Here is a 22,231-nt window from a genome sequence, read left to right on the forward strand (position 1 = left end):
CAAATCCTCAAAAATGATGGAAACGGCATGCTATAGTATGCCGTTCGAGACCATGGGCTATAGCCCATGGTCTCGGAGTGATTTTCGTCTTTTTTTCAAATCCTCAAAAATGATGGAAACGGCATGCTATAGTATGCCGTTCGAGACCATGGGCTATAGCCCATCGTCTCGGAGTGATTTTCGTCTTTTTTTTTCAAATCCTCAGAAATGATGAAAAACGGCATGCTATAGTATGCCGTCCGATATGGGCTATAGCCCATGGTCATAAATGATGAAAAACGAGGATTTGAAAAAAAGACGAAAATGACTCCGAGATGATGGGCTATAGCCCATGGTCTCGGAGTAATTTTCGTATTTTTTTCAAATCCTAGAAAATGATGGAAACGGCATGCTATAGTATGCCGTTCGAGAACATGGGCTATAGCCCATCGTCTCGGAGTGATTTTCGTCTTTTTTTCAAATCCTCAAAAATGATGGCATGCTATAGTATGCCGTCCGATATGGGCTATAGCCCATGGTCATAAATGATGAAAAACGAGGATTTGAAAAAAAGACGAAAATGACTCCGAGACGATGGGCTATAGCCCATGGTCTCGGAGTGATTTTCGTCTTTTTTTCAAATCCACAAAAATGATGGAAACGGCATGCTATAGTATGCCGTTCGAGACCATGGGCTATAGCCCATGGTCTCGGAGTGATTTTCGTCTTTTTTTCAAATCCTCAAAAATGATGGAAACGGCATGCTATAGTATGCCGTTCGAGACCATGGGCTATAGCCCATCGTCTCGGAGTGATTTTCGTCTTTTTTTTCAAATCCTCAGAAATGATGAAAAACGGCATGCTATAGTATGCCGTCCGATATGGGCTATAGCCCATGGTCATAAATGATGAAAAACGAGGATTTGAAAAAAAGACGAAAATGACTCCGAGATGATGGGCTATAGCCCATGGTCTCGGAGTGATTTTCGTATTTTTTTCAAATCCTAGAAAATGATGGAAACGGCATGCTATAGTATGCCGTTCGAGAACATGGGCTATAGCCCATCGTCTCGGAGTGATTTTCGTCTTTTTTTCAAATCCTCAAAAATGATGGAAACGGCATGAAAAAAAGACGAAAATCACTCCGAGACGATGGGCTATAGCCCATGGTCTCGGAGTGATTTTCGTCTTTTTTTCAAATCCTCAAAAATGATGGAAACGGCATGCTATAGTATGCCGTTCGAGACCATGGGCTATAGCCCATGGTCTCGGAGTGATTTTCGTCTTTTTTTCAAATCCTCAAAAATGATGGAAACGGCATGCTATAGTATGCCGTTCGAGACCATGGGCTATAGCCCATGGTCTCGGAGTGATTTTCGTCTTTTTTTCAAATCCTCAAAAATGATGGAAACGGCATGCTATAGTATGCCGTTCGAGACCATGGGCTATATATAGCCCATCGTCTCGGAGTGATTTTCGTCTTTTTTTCAAATCCTAGAAAATGATGGAAACGGCATGCTATAGTATGCCGTTCGAGAACATGGGCTATAGCCCATCGTCTCGGAGTGATTTTCGTCTTTTTTTCAAATCCTCAAAAATGATGAAAAACGGCATGCTATAGTATGCCGTCCGATATGGGCTATAGCCCATGGTCATAAATGATGAAAAACGAGGATTTGAAAAAAAGACGAAAATGACTCCGAGACGATGGGCTATAGCCCATGGTCTCGGAGTGATTTTCGTCTTTTTTTCAAATCCTCAAAAATGATGGAAACGGCATGCTATAGTATGCCGTTCGAGACCATGGGCTATAGCCCATGGTCTCGGAGTGATTTTCGTCTTTTTTTCAAATCCTCAAAAATGATGGAAACGGCATGCTATAGTATGCCGTTCGAGACCATGGGCTATAGCCCATCGTCTCGGAGTGATTTTCGTCTTTTTTTTTCAAATCCTCAAAAATGATGAAAAACGGCATGCTATAGTATGCCGTCCGATATGGGCTATAGCCCATGGTCATAAATTATGAAAAACGAGGATTTGAAAAAAAGACGAAAATGACTCCGAGACGATGGGCTATAGCCCATGGTCTCGGAGTGATTTTCGTCTTTTTTTCAAATCCTCAAAAATGATGGAAACGGTAAGCTATAGTATGCCGTTTGAGACCATGGGCTATAGCCCATCGTCTGAGTGATTTTCGTCTTTTTTTCAAATCCTCAAAAATGATGAAAAACGGCATGCTATAGTATGCCGTCCGATATGGGCTATAGCCCATGGTCATAAATGATGAAAAACGAGGATTTGAAAAAAAGACGAAAATGACTCCGAGACGATGGGCTATAGCCCATGGTCTCGGAGTGATTTTCGTCTTTTTTTCAAATCCTCAAAAATGATGGAAACGGTATGCTATAGTATGCCGTTTGAGACCATGGGCTATAGCCCATCGTCTCGGAGTGATTTTCGTCTTTTTTTCAAATCCTCAAAAATGATGAAAAACGGCATGCTATAGTATGCCGTCCGATATGGGCTATAGCCCATGGTCATAAATGATGAAAAACGAGGATTTGGAAAAAAAGACGAAAATGACTCCGAGACGATGGGCTATAGCCCAAGGTCTCGGAGTGATTTTCGTCTTTTTTTCAAATCTTCAAAAATGATGGAAACGGCATGCTATAGTATGCCGTTCGAGACCATGGGCTATAGCCCATCGTCTCGGAGTCATTTTCGTCTTTTTTTCAAATCCTCAAAAATGATGAAAAACGGCATGCTATAGTATGCCGTCCGATATGGGCTATAGCCCATGGTCATAAATGATGAAAAACGAGGATTTGAAAAAAAGACGAAAATGACTCCGAGACGATGGGCTATAGCCCATGGTCTTTTGAGTGATTTTCGTCTTTTTTTCAAATCCTCAAAAATGATGGAAACGGCATGCTATAGTATGCCGTTCGAGACCATGGGCTATAGCCCATCGTCTCGGAGTGATTTTCGTCTTTTTTTCAAATCCTCAAAAATGATGAAAAACGGCATGCTATAGTATGCCGTCCGATATGGGCTATAGCCCATGGTCATAAATGATGAAAAACGAGGATTTGAAAAAAAGACGAAAATGACTCCGAGACGATGGGCTATAGCCCATGGTCTCGGAGTGATTTTCGTCTTTTTTTCAAATCCTGGAAAATGATGGAAACGGCATGCTATAGTATGCCGTTCGAGACCATGGGCTATAGCCCATGGTCTCGGAGTGATTTTCGTCTTTTTTTCAAATCCTCAAAAATGATGGAAACGGCATGATATAGTATGCCGTTCGAGACCATGGGCTATAGCCCATCGTCTCGGAGTGATTTTCGTCTTTTTTTTTCAAATCCTCAAAAATGATGAAAAACGGCATGCTATAGTATGCCGTCCGATATGGGCTATAGCCCATGGTCATAAATGATGAAAAACGAGGATTTGAAAAAAAGACGAAAATGACTCCGAGACGATGGGCTATAGCCCATGGTCTCGGAGTGATTTTCGTCTTTTTTTCAAATCCTCAAAAATGATGGAAACGGTATGCTATAGTATGCCGTTTGAGACCATGGGCTATAGCCCATCGTCTGAGTGATTTTCGTCTTTTTTTCAAATCCTCAAAAATGATGAAAAACGGCATGCTATAGTATGCCGTCCGATATGGGCTATAGCCCATGGTCATAAATGATGAAAAACGAGGATTTGAAAAAAAGACGAAAATGACTCCGAGACGATGGGCTATAGCCCATGGTCTCGGAGTGATTTTCGTCTTTTTTTCAAATCCTCAAAAATGATGGAAACGGCATGCTATAGTATGCCGTTCGAGACCATGGGCTATAGCCCATCGTCTCGGAGTGATTTTCGTCTTTTTTTTTCAAATCCTCAAAAATGATGAAAAACGGCATGCTATAGTATGCCGTCCGATATGGGCTATAGCCCATGGTCATAAATGATGAAAAACGAGGATTTGAAAAAAAGACGAAAATGACTCCGAGACGATGGGCTATAGCCCATGGTCTCGGAGTGATTTTCGTCTTTTTTTCAAATCCTCAAAAATGATGGAAACGGTATGCTATAGTATGCCGTTTGAGACCATGGGCTATAGCCCATCGTCTGAGTGATTTTCGTCTTTTTTTCAAATCCTCAAAAATGATGAAAAACGGCATGCTATAGTATGCCGTCCGATATGGGCTATAGCCCATGGTCATAAATGATGAAAAACGAGGATTTGAAAAAAAGACGAAAATTACTCCGAAACGATGGGCTATAGCCCAAGGTCTTGGAGTGATTTTCGTCTTTTTTTCAAATCTTCAAAAATGATGGAAACGGCATGCTATAGTATGCCGTTCGAGACCATGGGCTATAGCCCATCGTCTCGGAGTCATTTTCGTCTTTTTTTCAAATCCTCAAAAATGATGAAAAACGGCATGCTATAGTATGCCGTCCGATATGGGCTATAGCCCATGGTCATAAATGATGAAAAACGAGGATTTGAAAAAAATACGAAAATGACTCCGAGACGATGGGCTATAGCCCATGGTCTCGGAGTGATTTTCGTCTTTTTTTCAAATCCTCGTTTTTCATCATTTTTTTTTCAAAAACGAGGATTTGAAAAAAAGACGAAAATGACTCCGAAACGATGGGCTATAGCCCAAGGTCTTGGAGTGATTTTCGTCTTTTTTTCAAATCTTCAAAAATGATGGAAACGGCATGCTATAGTATGCCGTTCGAGACCATGGGCTATAGCCCATCGTCTCGGAGTCATTTTCGTCTTTTTTTCAAATCCTCAAAAATGATGAAAAACGGCATGCTATAGTATGCCGTCCGATATGGGCTATAGCCCATGGTCATAAATGATGAAAAACGTGGATTTGAAAAAAAGACGAAAATGACTCCGAGACGATGGGCTATAGCCCATGGTCTCGGAGTGATTTTCGTCTTTTTTTCAAATCCTCAAAAATTATGGAAACGGCATGCTATAGTATGCCGTTCGAGACCATGGGCTATAGCCCATCGTCTCGGAGTGATTTTCGTCTTTTTTTTTCAAATCCTCAAAAATGATGAAAAACGGCATGCTATAGTATGCCGTCCGATATGGGCTATAGCCCATGGTCATAAATGATGAAAAATGAGGATTTGAAAAAAAGACGAAAATGACTCCGAGACGATGGGCTATAGCCCATGGTCTCGGAGTGATTTTCGTATTTTTTTCAAATCCTCAAAAATGATGGAAACGGCATGCTATAGTATGCCGTTCGAGACCATGGGCTATAGCCCATCGTCTCGGAGTGATTTTCGTCTTTTTTTCAAATCCTCAAAAATTATGAAAAACGGCATGCTATAGTATGAAATCCTCAGAAATGATGAAAAACGGCATGCTATAGTATGCCGTCCGATATGGGCTATAGCCCATGGTCATAAATGATGAAAAACGAGGATTTGAAAAAAAGACGAAAATGACTCCGAGACGATGGGCTATAGCCCATGGTCTCGGAGTGATTTTCGTATTTTTTTCAAATCCTAGAAAATGATGGAAACGGCATGCTATAGTATGCCGTTCGAGACCATGGGCTATAGCCCATCGTCTCGGAGTGATTTTCGTCTTTTTTTCAAATCCTCAAAAATGATGAAAAACGGCATGCTATAGTATGCCGTCCGATATGGGCTATAGCCCATGGTCATAAATGATGAAAAACGAGGATTTGAAAAAAAGACGAAAATGACTCCGAGACGATGGGCTATAGCCCATGGTCTCGGAGTGATTTTCGTCTTTTTTTCAAATCCTCAAAAATGATGGAAACGGCATGCTATAGTATGCCGTTCACTAGTTGGAATGAACACACCATTGAGAATGTTTAAAGATTTTATTCAATGAAAGAATGGAATGATGAGGAGGAGAGTGGGGGGAGCGGGGCGTGGGTTCCAGGGGGGTCGCCGACCCTGGAGTCTTTGGGGAGGGGGTTGTGTGGCGGTCAGCCCGCGGTACACGTGAAGGCGTTATCCCCCGTGGGAACTCTGTGGAAGGGAGGAGGTGAGGAGAGAGGGAGGAGGAGATGGAGCAGTGGAGATGCTGCTGGTCCTGAGGTGGTGATGGGGATGGAGGTGGGATACGAAAAGCATAGAGGATGCTGGGTTGTATTGGGCGGGTATAAGTAGGCTCAGGTAGATTGGCGTGGAGGGCGGATATTGGCGTGAAGGTGTGGTCAAGGTGTGTTCCTCCGCCTCCTGAACATCTGTTGTTCCAACTCCATTTCGAGACCATGGGCTATATACAGCCCATCGTCTCGGAGTGATTTTCGTCTTTTTTTCAAATCCTCAAAAATGATGAAAAACGGCATGCTATAGTATGCCGTCCGATATGGGCTATAGCCCATGGTCATAAATGATGAAAAACGAGGATTTGAAAAAAATACGAAAATGACTCCGAGACGATGGGCTATATAGCCCATGGTCTCGGAGTGATTTTCGTATTTTTTTCAAATCCTCAAAAATTATGGAAACGGCATGCTATAGTATGCCGTTCGATATGGGCTATAGCCCATCGTCTCGGAGTGATTTTCGTCTTTTTTTCAAATCCTCAAAAATTATGAAAAACAGCATGCTATAGTATGAAATCCTCAGAAATGATGAAAAACGGCATGCTATAGTATGCCGTCCGATATTGGCTATAGCCCATGGTCATAAATGATGAAAAACGAGGATTTGAAAAAAAGACGAAAATGAGTCCGAGACGATGGGCTATAGCCCATGGTCTCGGAGTGATTTTCGTATTTTTTTCAAATCCTCAAAAATGATGGAAACGGCATGCTATAGTATGCCGTTCGAGACCATGGGCTATAGCCCATCGTCTCGGAGTGATTTTCGTCTTTTTTTCAAATCCTCAAAAATGATGAAAAACGGCATGCTATAGTATGCCGTCCGATATGGGCTATAGCCCATGGTCATAAATGATGAAAAACGAGGATTTGAAAAAAAGACGAAAATGACTCCGAGACGATGGGCTATAGCCCATGGTCTCGGAGTGATTTTCGTCTTTTTTTCAAATCTTCAAAAATGATGGAAACGGCATGCTATAGTATGCCGTTCGAGACCATGGGCTATAGCCCATCGTCTCGGAGTGATTTTCGTCTTTTTTTCAAATCCTCAAAAATTATGAAAAACAGCATGCTATAGTATGAAATCCTCAGAAATGATGAAAAACGGCATGCTATAGTATGCCGTCCGATATGGGCTATAGCCCATGGTCATAAATTATGAAAAACGAGGATTTGAAAAAAAGACGAAAATGACTCCGAGACGATGGGCTATAGCCCATGGTCTCGGAGTGATTTTCGTATTTTTTTCAAATCCTAGAAAATGATGGAAACGGCATGCTATAGTATGCCTTTCGAGACCATGGGCTATAGCCCATGGTCTCGGAGTGATTTTCGTATTTTTTTCAAATCCTCAAAAATGATGGAAACGGCATGCTATAGTATGCCGATCGAGACCATGGGCTATAGCCCATCGTCTCGGAGTGATTTTCGTATTTTTTTCAAATCCTCAAAAATGATGGAAACGGCATGCTATAGTATGCCGTTCGATATGGGCTATAGCCCATCGTCTCGGAGTGATTTTCGTCTTTTTTTCAAATCCTCAAAAATTATGAAAAACAGCATGCTATAGTATGAAATCCTCAGAAATGATGAAAAACTGCATGCTATAGTATGCCGTCCGATATGGGCTATAGCCCATGGTCATAAATGATGAAAACCGAGGATTTGAAAAAAAGACGAAAATGACTCCGAGACGATGGGCTATAGCCCATGGTCTCGGAGTGATTTTCGTATTTTTTTCAAATCCTCAAAAATGATGGAAACGGCATGCTATAGTATGCCGTTCGAGACCATGGGCTATAGCCCATCGTCTCGGAGTGATTTTCGTCTTTTTTTCAAATCCTCAAAAATGATGAAAAACGGCATGCTATAGTATGCCGTCCGATATGGGCTATAGCCCATGGTCATAAATGATGAAAAACGAGGATTTGAAAAAAAGACGAAAATGACTCCGAGACGATGGGCTATAGCCCATGGTCTCGGAGTGATTTTCGTCTTTTTTTCAAATCTTCAAAAATGATGGAAACGGCATGCTATAGTATGCCGTTCGAGACCATGGGCTATAGCCCATCGTCTCGGAGTGATTTTCGTCTTTTTTTCAAATCCTCAAACATGATGAAAAACGGCATGCTATAGTATGCCGTCCGATATGGGCTATAGCCAATGGTCATAAATTATGAAAAACGAGGATTTGAAAAAAAGACGAAAATGACTCCGAGACGATGGGCTATAGCCCATGGTCTCGGAGTGATTTTCGTCTTTTTTTCAAATCTTCAAAAATGATGGAAACGGCATGCTATAGTATGCCGTTCGAGACCATGGGCTATAGCCCATCGTCTCGGAGTGATTTTCGTATTTTTTTCAAATCCTCAAAAATTATGAAAAACAGCATGCTATAGTATGAAATCCTCAGAAATGATGAAAAACGGCATGCTATAGTATGCCGTCCGATATGGGCTATAGCCCATGGTCATAAATGATGAAAAACGAGGATTTGAAAAAAAGACGAAAATGACTCCGAGACGATGGGCTATAGCCCATGGTCTCGGAGTGATTTTCGTATTTTTTTCAAATCCTAGAAAATGATGGAAACGGCATGCTATAGTATGCCGTTCGAGAACATGGGCTATAGCCCATCGTCTCGGAGTGATTTTCGTCTTTTTTTCAAATCCTCAAAAATGATGAAAAACGGCATGCTATAGTATGCCGTCCGATATGGGCTATAGCCCATGGTCATAAATGATGAAAAACGAGGATTTGAAAAAAAGACGAAAATGACTCCGGGTCTCGGAGTGATTTTCGTCTTTTTTTCAAATCCTCAAAAATGATGGAAACGGCATGCTATAGTATGCCGTTCGAGACCATGGGCTATATGATTTTCGTATTTTTTTCAAATCCTAGAAAATGATGGAAACGGCATGCTATAGTATGCCGTTCGAGAACATGGGCTATAGCCCATCGTCTCGGAGTGATTTTCGTCTTTTTTTCAAATCCTCAAAAATGATGAAAAACGGCATGCTATAGTATGCCGTCCGATATGGGCTATAGCCTATGGTCATAAATGATGAAAAACGAGGATTTGAAAAAAAGACGAAAATGACTCCGAGACGATGGGCTATAGCCCATGGTCTCGGAGTGATTTTCGTCTTTTTTTCAAATCCTCAAAAATGATGGAAACGGCATGCTATAGTATGCCGTTCGAGACCATGGGCTATAGCCCATCGTCTGAGTGATTTTCGTCTTTTTTTTTCAAATCCTCAAAAATGATGAAAAACGGCATGCTATAGTATGCCGTCCGATATGGGCTATAGCCCATGGTCATAAATGATGAAAAACGAGGATTTGAAAAAAAGACGAAAATGACTCCGAGACGATGGGCTATAGCCCATGGTCTCGGAGTGATTTTCGTCTTTTTTTCAAATCCTCAAAAATGATGGAAACGGTATGCTATAGTATGCCGTTTGAGACCATGGGCTATAGCCCATCGTCTGAGTGATTTTCGTCTTTTTTTCAAATCCTCAAAAATGATGAAAAACGGCATGCTATAGTATGCCGTCCGATATGGGCTATAGCCCATGGTCATAAATGATGAAAAACGAGGATTTGAAAAAAAGACGAAAATGACTCCGAAACGATGGGCTATAGCCCAAGGTCTTGGAGTGATTTTCGTCTTTTTTTCAAATCTTCAAAAATGATGGAAACGGCATGCTATAGTATGCCGTTCGAGACCATGGGCTATAGCCCATCGTCTCGGAGTCATTTTCGTCTTTTTTTCAAATCCTCAAAAATGATGAAAAACGGCATGCTATAGTATGCCGTCCGATATGGGCTATAGCCCATGGTCATAAATGATGAAAAACGAGGATTTGAAAAAAAGACGAAAATGACTCCGAGATGATGGGCTATAGCCCATGGTCTCGGAGTGATTTTCGTCTTTTTTTCAAATCCTCAAAAATGATGGAAACGGCATGCTATAGTATGCCGTTCGAGACCATGGGCTATAGCCCATCGTCTCGGAGTGATTTTCGTCTTTTTTTTTCAAATCCTCAAAAATGATGAAAAACGGCATGCTATAGTATGCCGTCCGATATGGGCTATAGCCCATGGTCATAAATGATGAAAAATGAGGATTTGAAAAAAAGGCGAAAATGACTCCGAGACGATGGGCTATAGCCCATGGTCTCGGAGTGATTTTCGTATTTTTTTCAAATCCTCAAAAATGATGGAAACGGCATGCTATAGTATGCCGTTCGAGACCATGGGCTATAGCCCATCGTCTCGGAGTGATTTTCGTCTTTTTTTCAAATCCTCAAAAATTATGAAAAACAGCATGCTATAGTATGAAATCCTCAGAAATGATGAAAAACGGCATGCTATAGTATGCCGTCCGATATGGGCTATAGCCCATGGTCATAAATGATGAAAAACGAGGATTTGAAAAAAAGACGAAAATGACTCCGAGACGATGGGCTATAGCCCATGGTCTCGGAGTGATTTTCGTATTTTTTTCAAATCCTAGAAAATGATGGAAACGGCATGCTATAGTATGCCGTTCGAGAACATGGGCTATAGCCCATCGTCTCGGAGTGATTTTCGTCTTTTTTTCAAATCCTCAAAAATGATGAAAAACGGCATGCTATAGTATGCCGTCCGATATGGGCTATAGCCCATGGTCATAAATGATGAAAAACGAGGATTTGAAAAAAAGACGAAAATGACTCCGGGTCTCGGAGTGATTTTCGTCTTTTTTTCAAATCCTCAAAAATGATGGAAACGGCATGCTATAGTATGCCGTTCGAGACCATGGGCTATATGATTTTCGTATTTTTTTCAAATCCTAGAAAATGATGGAAACGGCATGCTATAGTATGCCGTTCGAGAACATGGGCTATAGCCCATCGTCTCGGAGTGATTTTCGTCTTTTTTTCAAATCCTCAAAAATGATGAAAAACGGCATGCTATAGTATGCCGTCCGATATGGGCTATAGCCTATGGTCATAAATGATGAAAAACGAGGATTTGAAAAAAAGACGAAAATGACTCCGAGACGATGGGCTATAGCCCATGGTCTCGGAGTGATTTTCGTCTTTTTTTCAAATCCTCAAAAATGATGGAAACGGCATGCTATAGTATGCCGTTCGAGACCATGGGCTATAGCCCATCGTCTCGGAGTGATTTTCGTCTTTTTTTTTCAAATCCTCAAAAATGATGAAAAACGGCATGCTATAGTATGCCGTCCGATATGGGCTATAGCCCATGGTCATAAATGATGAAAAACGAGGATTTGAAAAAAAGACGAAAATGACTCCGAGACGATGGGCTATAGCCCATGGTCTCGGAGTGATTTTCGTCTTTTTTTCAAATCCTCAAAAATGATGGAAACGGTATGCTATAGTATGCCGTTTGAGACCATGGGCTATAGCCCATCGTCTGAGTGATTTTCGTCTTTTTTTTTCAAATCCTCAAAAATGATGAAAAACGGCATGCTATAGTATGCCGTCCGATATGGGCTATAGCCCATGGTCATAAATGATGAAAAACGAGGATTTGAAAAAAATACGAAAATGACCCTGAGACGATGGGCTATAGCCCATGGTCTCGGAGTGATTTTCGTCTTTTTTTCAAATCCTCAAAAATGATGGAAACGGTATGCTATAGTATGCCATTTGAGACCATGGGCTATAGCCCATCGTCTGAGTGATTTTCGTCTTTTTTTCAAATCCTCAAAAATGATGAAAAACGGCATGCTATAGTATGCCGTCCGATATGGGCTATAGCCCATGGTCATAAATGATGAAAAACGAGGATTTGAAAAAAAGACGAAAATGACTCCGAAACGATGGGCTATAGCCCAAGGTCTTGGAGTGATTTTCGTCTTTTTTTCAAATCTTCAAAAATGATGGAAACGGCATGCTATAGTATGCCGTTCGAGACCATGGGCTATAGCCCATCGTCTCGGAGTCATTTTCGTCTTTTTTTCAAATCCTCAAAAATGATGAAAAACGGCATGCTATAGTATGCCGTCCGATATGGGCTATAGCCCATGGTCATAAATGATGAAAAACGAGGATTTGAAAAAAAGACGAAAATGACTCCGAGATGATGGGCTATAGCCCATGGTCTCGGAGTGATTTTCGTCTTTTTTTCAAATGCTCAAAAATGATGGAAACGGCATGCTATAGTATGCCGTTCGAGACCATGGGCTATAGCCCATCGTCTCGGAGTGATTTTCGTCTTTTTTTTTCAAATCCTCAAAAATGATGAAAAACGGCATGCTATAGTATGCCGTCCGATATGGGCTATAGCCCATGGTCATAAATGATGAAAAATGAGGATTTGAAAAAAAGACGAAAATGACTGCGAGACGATGGGCTATAGCCCATGGTCTCGGAGTGATTTTCGTATTTTTTTCAAATCCTCAAAAATGATGGAAACGGCATGCTATAGTATGCCGTTCGAGACCATGGGCTATAGCCCATCGTCTCGGAGTGATTTTCGTCTTTTTTTCAAATCCTCAAAAATTATGAAAAACAGCATGCTATAGTATGAAATCCTCAGAAATGATGAAAAACGGCATGCTATAGTATGCCGTCCGATATGGGCTATAGCCCATGGTCATAAATGATGAAAAACGAAGATTTGAAAAAAAGACGAAAATGACTCCGAGACGATGGGCTATAGCCCATGGTCTCGGAGTGATTTTCGTATTTTTTTCAAATCCTAGAAAATGATGGAAACGGCATGCTATAGTATGCCGTTCGAGACCATGGGCTATAGCCCATCGTCTCGGAGTGATTTTCGTCTTTTTTTCAAATCCTCAAAAATGATGAAAAACGGCATGCTATAGTATGCCGTCCGATATGGGCTATAGCCCATGGTCATAAATGATGAAAAACGAGGATTTGAAAAAAAGACGAAAATGACTCCGAGACGATGGGCTATAGCCCATGGTCTCGGAGTGATTTTCGTCTTTTTTTCAAATCCTCAAAAATGATGGAAACGGCATGCTATAGTATGCCGTTCACTAGTTGGAATGAACACACCATTGAGAAGGTTTAAAGATTTTATTGAATGAAAGAATGGAATGATGAGGAGGAGAGTGGGGGGAGCGGGGCGTGGGTTCCAGGGGGGTCGCCGACCCTGGAGTCTTTGGGGAGGGGGTCGTGTGGCGGTCAGCCCGCGGTACACGTGAAGGCGTTATCCCCCGTGGGAACTCTGTGGAAGGGAGGAGGTGAGGAGAGAGGGAGGAGGAGATGGAGCAGTGGAGATGCTGCTGGTCCTGAGGTGGTGATGGGGATGGAGGTGGGATACGAAAAGCATAGAGGATGCTGGGTTGTATTGGGCGGGTATAAGTAGGCTCAGGTAGATTGGCGTGGAGGGCGGATATTGGCGTGAAGGTGTGGTCAAGGTGTGTTCCTCCGCCTCCTGAACATCTGTTGTTCCAACTCCATTTCGAGACCATGGGCTATATACAGCCCATCGTCTCGGAGTGATTTTCGTCTTTTTTTCAAATCCTCAAAAATGATGAAAAACGGCATGCTATAGTATGCCGTCCGATATGGGCTATAGCCCATGGTCATAAATGATGAAAAACGAGGATTTGAAAAAAATACGAAAATGACTCCGAGACAATGGGCTATATAGCCCATGGTCTCGGAGTGATTTTCGTATTTTTTTCAAATCCTCAAAAATTATGGAAACGGCATGCTATAGTATGCCGTTCGATATGGGCTATAGCCCATCGTCTCGGAGTGATTTTCGTCTTTTTTTCAAATCCTCAAAAATTATGAAAAACAGCATGCTATAGTATGAAATCCTCAGAAATGATGAAAAACGGCATGCTATAGTATGCCGTCCGATATGGGCTATAGCCCATGGTCATAAATGATGAAAAACGAGGATTTGAAAAAAAGACGAAAATGACTCCGAGACGATGGGCTATAGCCCATGGTCTCGGAGTGATTTTCGTATTTTTTTCAAATCCTCAAAAATGATGGAAACGGCATGCTATAGTATGCCGTTCGAGACCATGGGCTATAGCCCATCGTCTCGGAGTGATTTTCGTCTTTTTTTCAAATCCTCAAAAATGATGAAAAACGGCATGCTATAGTATGCCGTCCGATATGGGCTATAGCCCATGGTCATAAATGATGAAAAACGAGGATTTGAAAAAAAGACGAAAATGACTCCGAGACGATGGGCTATAGCCCATGGTCTCGGAGTGATTTTCGTCTTTTTTTCAAATCTTCAAAAATGATGGAAACGGCATGCTATAGTATGCCGTTCGAGACCATGGGCTATAGCCCATCGTCTCGGAGTGATTTTCGTCTTTTTTTCAAATCCTCAAAAATTATGAAAAACAGCATGCTATAGTATGAAATCCTCAGAAATGATGAAAAACGGCATGCTATAGTATGCCGTCCGATATGGGCTATAGCCCATGGTCATAAATTATGAAAAACGAGGATTTGAAAAAAAGACGAAAATGACTCCGAGACGATGGGCTATAGCCCATGGTCTCGGAGTGATTTTCGTATTTTTTTCAAATCCTCAAAAATGATGGAAACGGCATGCTATAGTATGCCGTTCGAGACCATGGGCTATAGCCCATCGTCTCGGAGTGATTTTCGTCTTTTTTTCAAATCCTCAAAAATTATGAAAAACAGCATGCTATAGTATGAAATCCTCAGAAATGATGAAAAACGGCATGCTATAGTATGCCGTCCGATATGGGCTATAGCCCATGGTCATAAATTATGAAAAACGAGGATTTGAAAAAAAGACGAAAATGACTCCGAGACGATGGGCTATAGCCCATGGTCTCGGAGTGATTTTCGTATTTTTTTCAAATCCTCAAAAATGATGGAAACGGCATGCTATAGTATGCCGTTCGAGACCATGGGCTATAGCCCATCGTCTCGGAGTGATTTTCGTCTTTTTTTCAAATCCTCAAAAATTATGAAAAACAGCATGCTATAGTATGAAATCCTCAGAAATGATGAAAAACGGCATGCTATAGTATGCCGTCCGATATGGGCTATAGCCCATGGTCATAAATTATGAAAAACGAGGATTTGAAAAAAAGACGAAAATGACTCCGAGACGATGGGCTATAGCCCATGGTCTCGGAGTGATTTTCGTATTTTTTTCAAATCCTCAAAAATGATGGAAACGGCATGCTATAGTATGCCGATCGAGACCATGGGCTATAGCCCATCGTCTCGGAGTGATTTTCGTATTTTTTCAAATCCTCGTTTTTCAAATCCTCAAAAATGATGGAAACGGCATGCTATATAGTATGCCGTTCGATATGGCCCATCGTCTCGGAGTGATTTTCGTCTTTTTTTCAAATCCTCAAAAATTATGAAAAACAGCATGCTATAGTATGAAATCCTCAGAAATGATGAAAAACTGCATGCTATAGTATGCCGTCCGATATGGGCTATAGCCCATGGTCATAAATGATGAAAACCGAGGATTTGAAAAAAAGACGAAAATGACTCCGAGACGATGGGCTATAGCCCATGGTCTCGGAGTGATTTTCGTATTTTTTTCAAATCCTCAAAAATGATGGAAACGGCATGCTATAGTATGCCGTTCGAGACCATGGGCTATAGCCCATCGTCTCGGAGTGATTTTCGTCTTTTTTTCAAATCCTCAAAAATGATGAAAAACGGCATGCTATAGTATGCCGTCCGATATGGGCTATAGCCCATGGTCATAAATGATGAAAAACGAGGATTTGAAAAAAAGACGAAAATGACTCCGAGACGATGGGCTATAGCCCATGGTCTCGGAGTGATTTTCGTCTTTTTTTCAAATCTTCAAAAATGATGGAAACGGCATGCTATAGTATGCCGTTCGAGACCATGGGCTATAGCCCATCGTCTCGGAGTGATTTTCGTCTTTTTTTCAAATCCTCAAACATGATGAAAAACGGCATGCTATAGTATGCCGTCCGATATGGGCTATAGCCAATGGTCATAAATTATGAAAAACGAGGATTTGAAAAAAAGACGAAAATGACTCCGAGACGATGGGCTATAGCCCATGGTCTCGGAGTGATTTTCGTCTTTTTTTCAAATCTTCAAAAATGATGGAAACGGCATGCTATAGTATGCCGTTCGAGACCATGGGCTATAGCCCATCGTCTCGGAGTGATTTTCGTCTTTTTTTCAAATCCTCAAAAATTATGAAAAACAGCATGCTATAGTATGAAATCCTCAGAAATGATGAAAAACGGCATGCTATAGTATGCCGTCCGATATGGGCTATAGCCCATGGTCATAAATGATGAAAAACGAGGATTTGAAAAAAAGACGAAAATGACTCCGAGACGATGGGCTATAGCCCATGGTCTCGGAGTGATTTTCGTATTTTTTTCAAATCCTAGAAAATGATGGAAACGGCATGCTATAGTATGCCGTTCGAGAACATGGGCTATAGCCCATCGTCTCGGAGTGATTTTCGAGGAAAAACGGCATGCATGAGGAAAAACGGCATGCTATAAAACGGAAAAACGGCATGCTATAGTATGCCGATGAAAAACGGCATGCTATAGTATGCCGTCCGATATGGGCTATAGCCCATGGTCATAAATGATGAAAAACGAGGATTTGAAAAAAAGACGAAAATGACTCCGAGACGATGGGCTATAGCCCATGGTCTCGGAGTGATTTTCGTCTTTTTTTCAAATCCTCAAAAATGATGGAAACGGCATGCTATAGTATGCCGTTCGAGACCATGGGCTATATGATTTTCGTATTTTTTTCAAATCCTAGAAAATGATGGAAACGGCATGCTATAGTATGCCGTTCGAGAACATGGGCTATAGCCCATCGTCTCGGAGTGATTTTCGTCTTTTTTTCAAATCCTCAAAAATGATGAAAAACGGCATGCTATAGTATGCCGTCCGATATGGGCTATAGCCTATGGTCATAAATGATGAAAAACGAGGATTTGAAAAAAAGACGAAAATGACTCCGAGACGATGGGCTATAGCCCATGGTCTCGGAGTGATTTTCGTCTTTTTTTCAAATCCTCAAAAATGATGGAAACGGCATGCTATAGTATGCCGTTCGAGACCATGGGCTATAGCCCATCGTCTCGGAGTGATTTTCGTCTTTTTCTTTTTCAAATCCTCAAAAATGATGAAAAACGGCATGCTATAGTATGCCGTCCGATATGGGCTATAGCCCATGGTCATAAATGATGAAAAACGAGGATTTGAAAAAAAGACGAAAATGACTCCGAGACGATGGGCTATAGCCCATGGTCTCGGAGTGATTTTCGTATTTTTTTCAAATCCTCAAAAATGATGGAAACGGTATGCTATAGTATGCCGTTTGAGACCATGGGCTATAGCCCATCGTCTGAGTGATTTTCGTCTTTTTTTTTCAAATCCTCAAAAATGATGAAAAACGGCATGCTATAGTATGCCGTCCGATATGGGCTATAGCCCATGGTCATAAATGATGAAAAACGAGGATTTGAAAAAAATACGAAAATGACCCTGAGACGATGGGCTATAGCCCATGGTCTCGGAGTGATTTTCGTCTTTTTTTCAAATCCTCAAAAATGATGGAAACGGTATGCTATAGTATGCCATTTGAGACCATGGGCTATAGCCCATCGTCTGAGTGATTTTCGTCTTTTTTCAAATCCTCAAAAATGATGAAAAACGGCATGCTATAGTATGCCGTCCGATATGGGCTATAGCCCATGGTCATAAATGATGAAAAACGAGGATTTGAAAAAAAGACGAAAATGACTCCGAAACGATGGGCTATAGCCCAAGGTCTTGGAGTGATTTTCGTCTTTTTTTCAAATCTTCAAAAATGATGGAAACGGCATGCTATAGTATGCCGTTCGAGACCATGGGCTATAGCCCATCGTCTCGGAGTCATTTTCGTCTTTTTTTCAAATCCTCAAAAATGATGAAAAACGGCATGCTATAGTATGCCGTCCGATATGGGCTATAGCCCATGGTCATAAATGATGAAAAACGAGGATTTGAAAAAAAGACGAAAATGACTCCGAGATGATGGGCTATAGCCCATGTCTCGGAGTGATTTTCGTCTTTTTTTCAAATCCTCAAAAATGATGGAAACGGCATGCTATAGTATGCCGTTCGAGACCATGGGCTATAGCCCATCGTCTCGGAGTGATTTTCGTCTTTTTTTTTCAAATCCTCAAAAATGATGAAAAACGGCATGCTATAGTATGCCGTCCGATATGGGCTATAGCCCATGGTCATAAATGATGAAAAATGAGGATTTGAAAAAAAGACGAAAATGACTCCGAGACCATGGGCTATAGCCCATCGTCTCGGAGTGATTTTCGTCTTTTTTTCAAATCCTCAAAAATTATGAAAAACGGCATGCTATAGTATGAAATCCTCAGAAATGATGAAAAACGGCATGCTATAGTATGCCGTCCGATATGGGCTATAGCCCATGGTCATAAATGATGAAAAACGAGGATTTGAAAAAAAGACGAAAATGACTCCGAGACGATGGGCTATAGCCCATGGTCTCGGAGTGATTTTCGTATTTTTTTAAAATCCTAGAAAATGATGGAAACGGCATGCTATAGTATGCCGTTCGAGACCATGGGCTATAGCCCATCGTCTCGGAGTGATTTTCGTCTTTTTTTCAAATCCTCAAAAATGATGAAAAACGGCATGCTATAGTATGCCGTCCGATATGGGCTATAGCCCATGGTCATAAATGATGAAAAACGAGGATTTGAAAAAAAGACGAAAATGACTCCGAGACGATGGGCTATAGCCCATGGTCTCAGAGTGATTTTCGTCTTTTTTTCAAATCCTCAAAAATGATGGAAACGGCATGCTATAGTATGCCGTCCGATATGGGCTATAGCCCATGGTCATAAATGATGAAAAACGAGGATTTGAAAAAAAGACGAAAATGACTCAGACGATGGGCTATAGCCCATGGTCTCGAACGGCATACTATAGCATGCCGTTTCCATCATTTTATGAATGGAAAAAAATACGAAAATCACTCCGAGACCATGGGCTATAGCCCATGGTCTCGGAGTCATTTTCGTCTTTTTTTCAAATCCTCAAAAATGATGAAAACGGCATGCTATAGTATTCCGTCCGATATGGGCTATAGCCCATGGTCATAAATTATGAAAAACGAGGATTTGAAAAAAAGACGAAAATGACTCCGAGACGATGGGCTATAGCCCATGGTCTCGGAGTGATTTTCGTATTTTTTTCAAATCCTAGAAAATGATGGAAACGGCATGCTATAGTATGCCGTTCGAGACCATGGGCTATAGCCCATCGTCTCGGAGTGATTTTCGTATTTTTTTCAAATCCTCAAAAATGATGAAAAACGGCATGCTATAGTATGCCGTCCGATATGGGCTATAGCCCATGGTCATAAATGATGAAAAACGAGGATTTGAAAAAAAGACGAAAATGACTCCGAGACGATGGGCTATAGCCCATGGTCTCGGAGTGATTTTCGTCTTTTTTTCAAATCCTCAAAAATGATGGAAACGGCATGCTATAGTATGCCGTTCACTAGTTGGAATGAACACACCATTGAGAAGGTTTAAAGATTTTATTGAATGAAAGAATGGAATGATGAGGAGGAGAGTGGGGGGAGCGGGGCGTGGGTTCCAGGGGGGTCGCCGACCCTGGAGTCTTTGGGGAGGGGGTCGTGTGGCGGTCAGCCCGCGGTAGGGGAGACGGGGGTAATGTGAGACACTTTTTACATTTGCTCCCCTGTAGGCGAGCTAAAATGATATATCAGTCAAATTTACACATTTCCCATTCATTTGGGATGTTTCCTAACAATGGAAACTATCAGAATGAATTCAAGACAAAGGGCAGTGACAATATGGTTGTTTTAAAACAAGTGGTCAGGTGTCTCACTTTACCCCAGGTCAGGGGTAAACTGAGACAGACCAGAAAAATCAATGGGGTAAAGTGAACCAGGCAGGGGTAAACTGATCCACTTACCTTTTTCACTTTAAAACTACCATAAAAACACATGTTGTAACAGTTAGAATACTGACAGCGAGCTTGACAACCACACATTCCAGAACTAATGTCAGACTAGTAACAGAATCATGGGAATTGGTCATTAAGCACATTTTTTCTAAACACTTGAAAGTAACTCTGAACAAGACAACATTCTGTAATTCAAAATATTTTAATTAACATTCAAACGATTAGAAAACTACACACACGCTCACACCTCACGTCTCTACAAAAAGCAACACTTGCAAAAAGAGATAAACGTCTCTCTCGGTCGAAGTTCCCCCCTCATTTAACCCATTAAGACCGGGAACGTATCTGTGTCACTTTAGCATAGTAGACAGCAATTGGGTTCGGAAAACACATGACCCTTAGAGCCAGCTAGTAGGGGCTCAGAACACAGCACCATCAGAACCAGCTAGAACAGCTATAGCTACAACTAGGCCTACTAAAAACTTTTTCGAGTTTTTATCATCTTTTTAACCTAAATTTAACAAAATCAATGACCAATGGAGGGCCCCAGGAGCCCTTTTCAAGGCGTCAACCATAGTACCTCACGGTCCAATTTCCCCGAAGGAAGGAATGGCTAATTTGTCCCTGGTGGGGTAATGTGAGACAGTGTCTCGCTTTACCCCGAAGCATTTGTCTCACTTTACCCCACACCCACATTTTGGTAAACAGGACCTCTTTTAGCAATTCAGGCTAATCTTCAGATAGCAGCAATCTCATGGATGTTATGTTGGTAGTTCATCAACGTGTATGATTTAAGTTTTTCTACCTGAATTAATTTGCTTTGACACAACAGCTGATTATGTTGACGACAAGAACATTTACTTTTACAAGCAAAAAACAATTTTTTGTGAAAAAACATGCTTACCACAGCACAATAAGGTCCTCTCCTCCATGGCAGGTAGGAAATGGGAGGGGCTTCAACATATAATGGTCACATGGCACAAATGTGTTGTGGTCATGTGATACAGGGGGTGTCTCAGTTTACCCAGTGTCTCACATTACCCCCGTCTCCCCTACACGTGAAGGCGTTATCCCCCGTGGGAACTCTGTGGAAGGGAGGAGGTGAGGAGAGAGGGAGGAGGAGATGGAGCAGTGGAGATGCTGCTGGTCCTGAGGTGGTGATGGGGATGGAGGTGGGATACGAAAAGCATAGAGGATGCTGGGTTGTATTGGGCGGGTATAAGTAGGCTCAGGTAGATTGGCGTGGAGGGCGGATATTGGCGTGAAGGTGTGGTCAAGGTGTGTTCCTCCGCCTCCTGAACATCTGTTGTTCCAACTCCATTTCGAGACCATGGGCTATAGCCCATCGTCTCGGAGTGATTTTCGTCTTTTTTTCAAATCCTCAAAAATGATGAAAAACGGCATGCTATAGTATGCCGTCCGATATGGGCTATAGCCCATGGTCATAAATTATGAAAAACGAGGATTTGAAAAAAAGACGAAAATGACTCCGAGACGATGGGCTATAGCCCATGGTCTCGGAGTGATTTTCGTATTTTTTTCAAATCCTCAAAAATGATGGAAACGGCATGCTATAGTATGCCGTTCGAGACCATGGGCTATAGCCCATCGTCTCGGAGTGATTTTCGTCTTTTTTTCAAATCCTCAAAAATGATGAAAAACGGCATGCTATAGTATGCCGTCCGATATGGGCTATAGCCCATGGTCATAAATGATGAAAAACGAGGATTTAAAAAAAAGACGAAAATGACTCCGAGACGATGGGCTATATAGCCCATGGTCTCGGAGTGATTTTCGTATTTTTTTCAAATCCTCAAAAATGATGGAAACGGCATGCTATAGTATGCCGTTCGATATGGGCTATAGCCCATCGTCTCGGAGTGATTTTCGTCTTTTTTTCAAATCCTCAAAAATTATGAAAAACAGCATGCTATAGTATGAAATCCTCAGAAATGATGAAAAACGGCATGCTATAGTATGCCGTCCGATATGGGCTATAGCCCATGGTCATAAATGATGAAAAACGAGGATTTGAAAAAAAGACGAAAATGACTCCGAGACGATGGGCTATAGCCCATGGTCTCGGAGTGATTTTCGTCTTTTTTTCAAATCTTCAAAAATGATGGAAACGGCATGCTATAGTATGCCGTTCGAGACCATG

Source organism: Electrona antarctica (genome assembly GCF_951216825.1).
Source record: "Electrona antarctica genome assembly, chromosome: 13".
In the NCBI taxonomy this organism is placed as follows: Eukaryota; Metazoa; Chordata; class Actinopteri; order Myctophiformes; family Myctophidae; genus Electrona; species Electrona antarctica.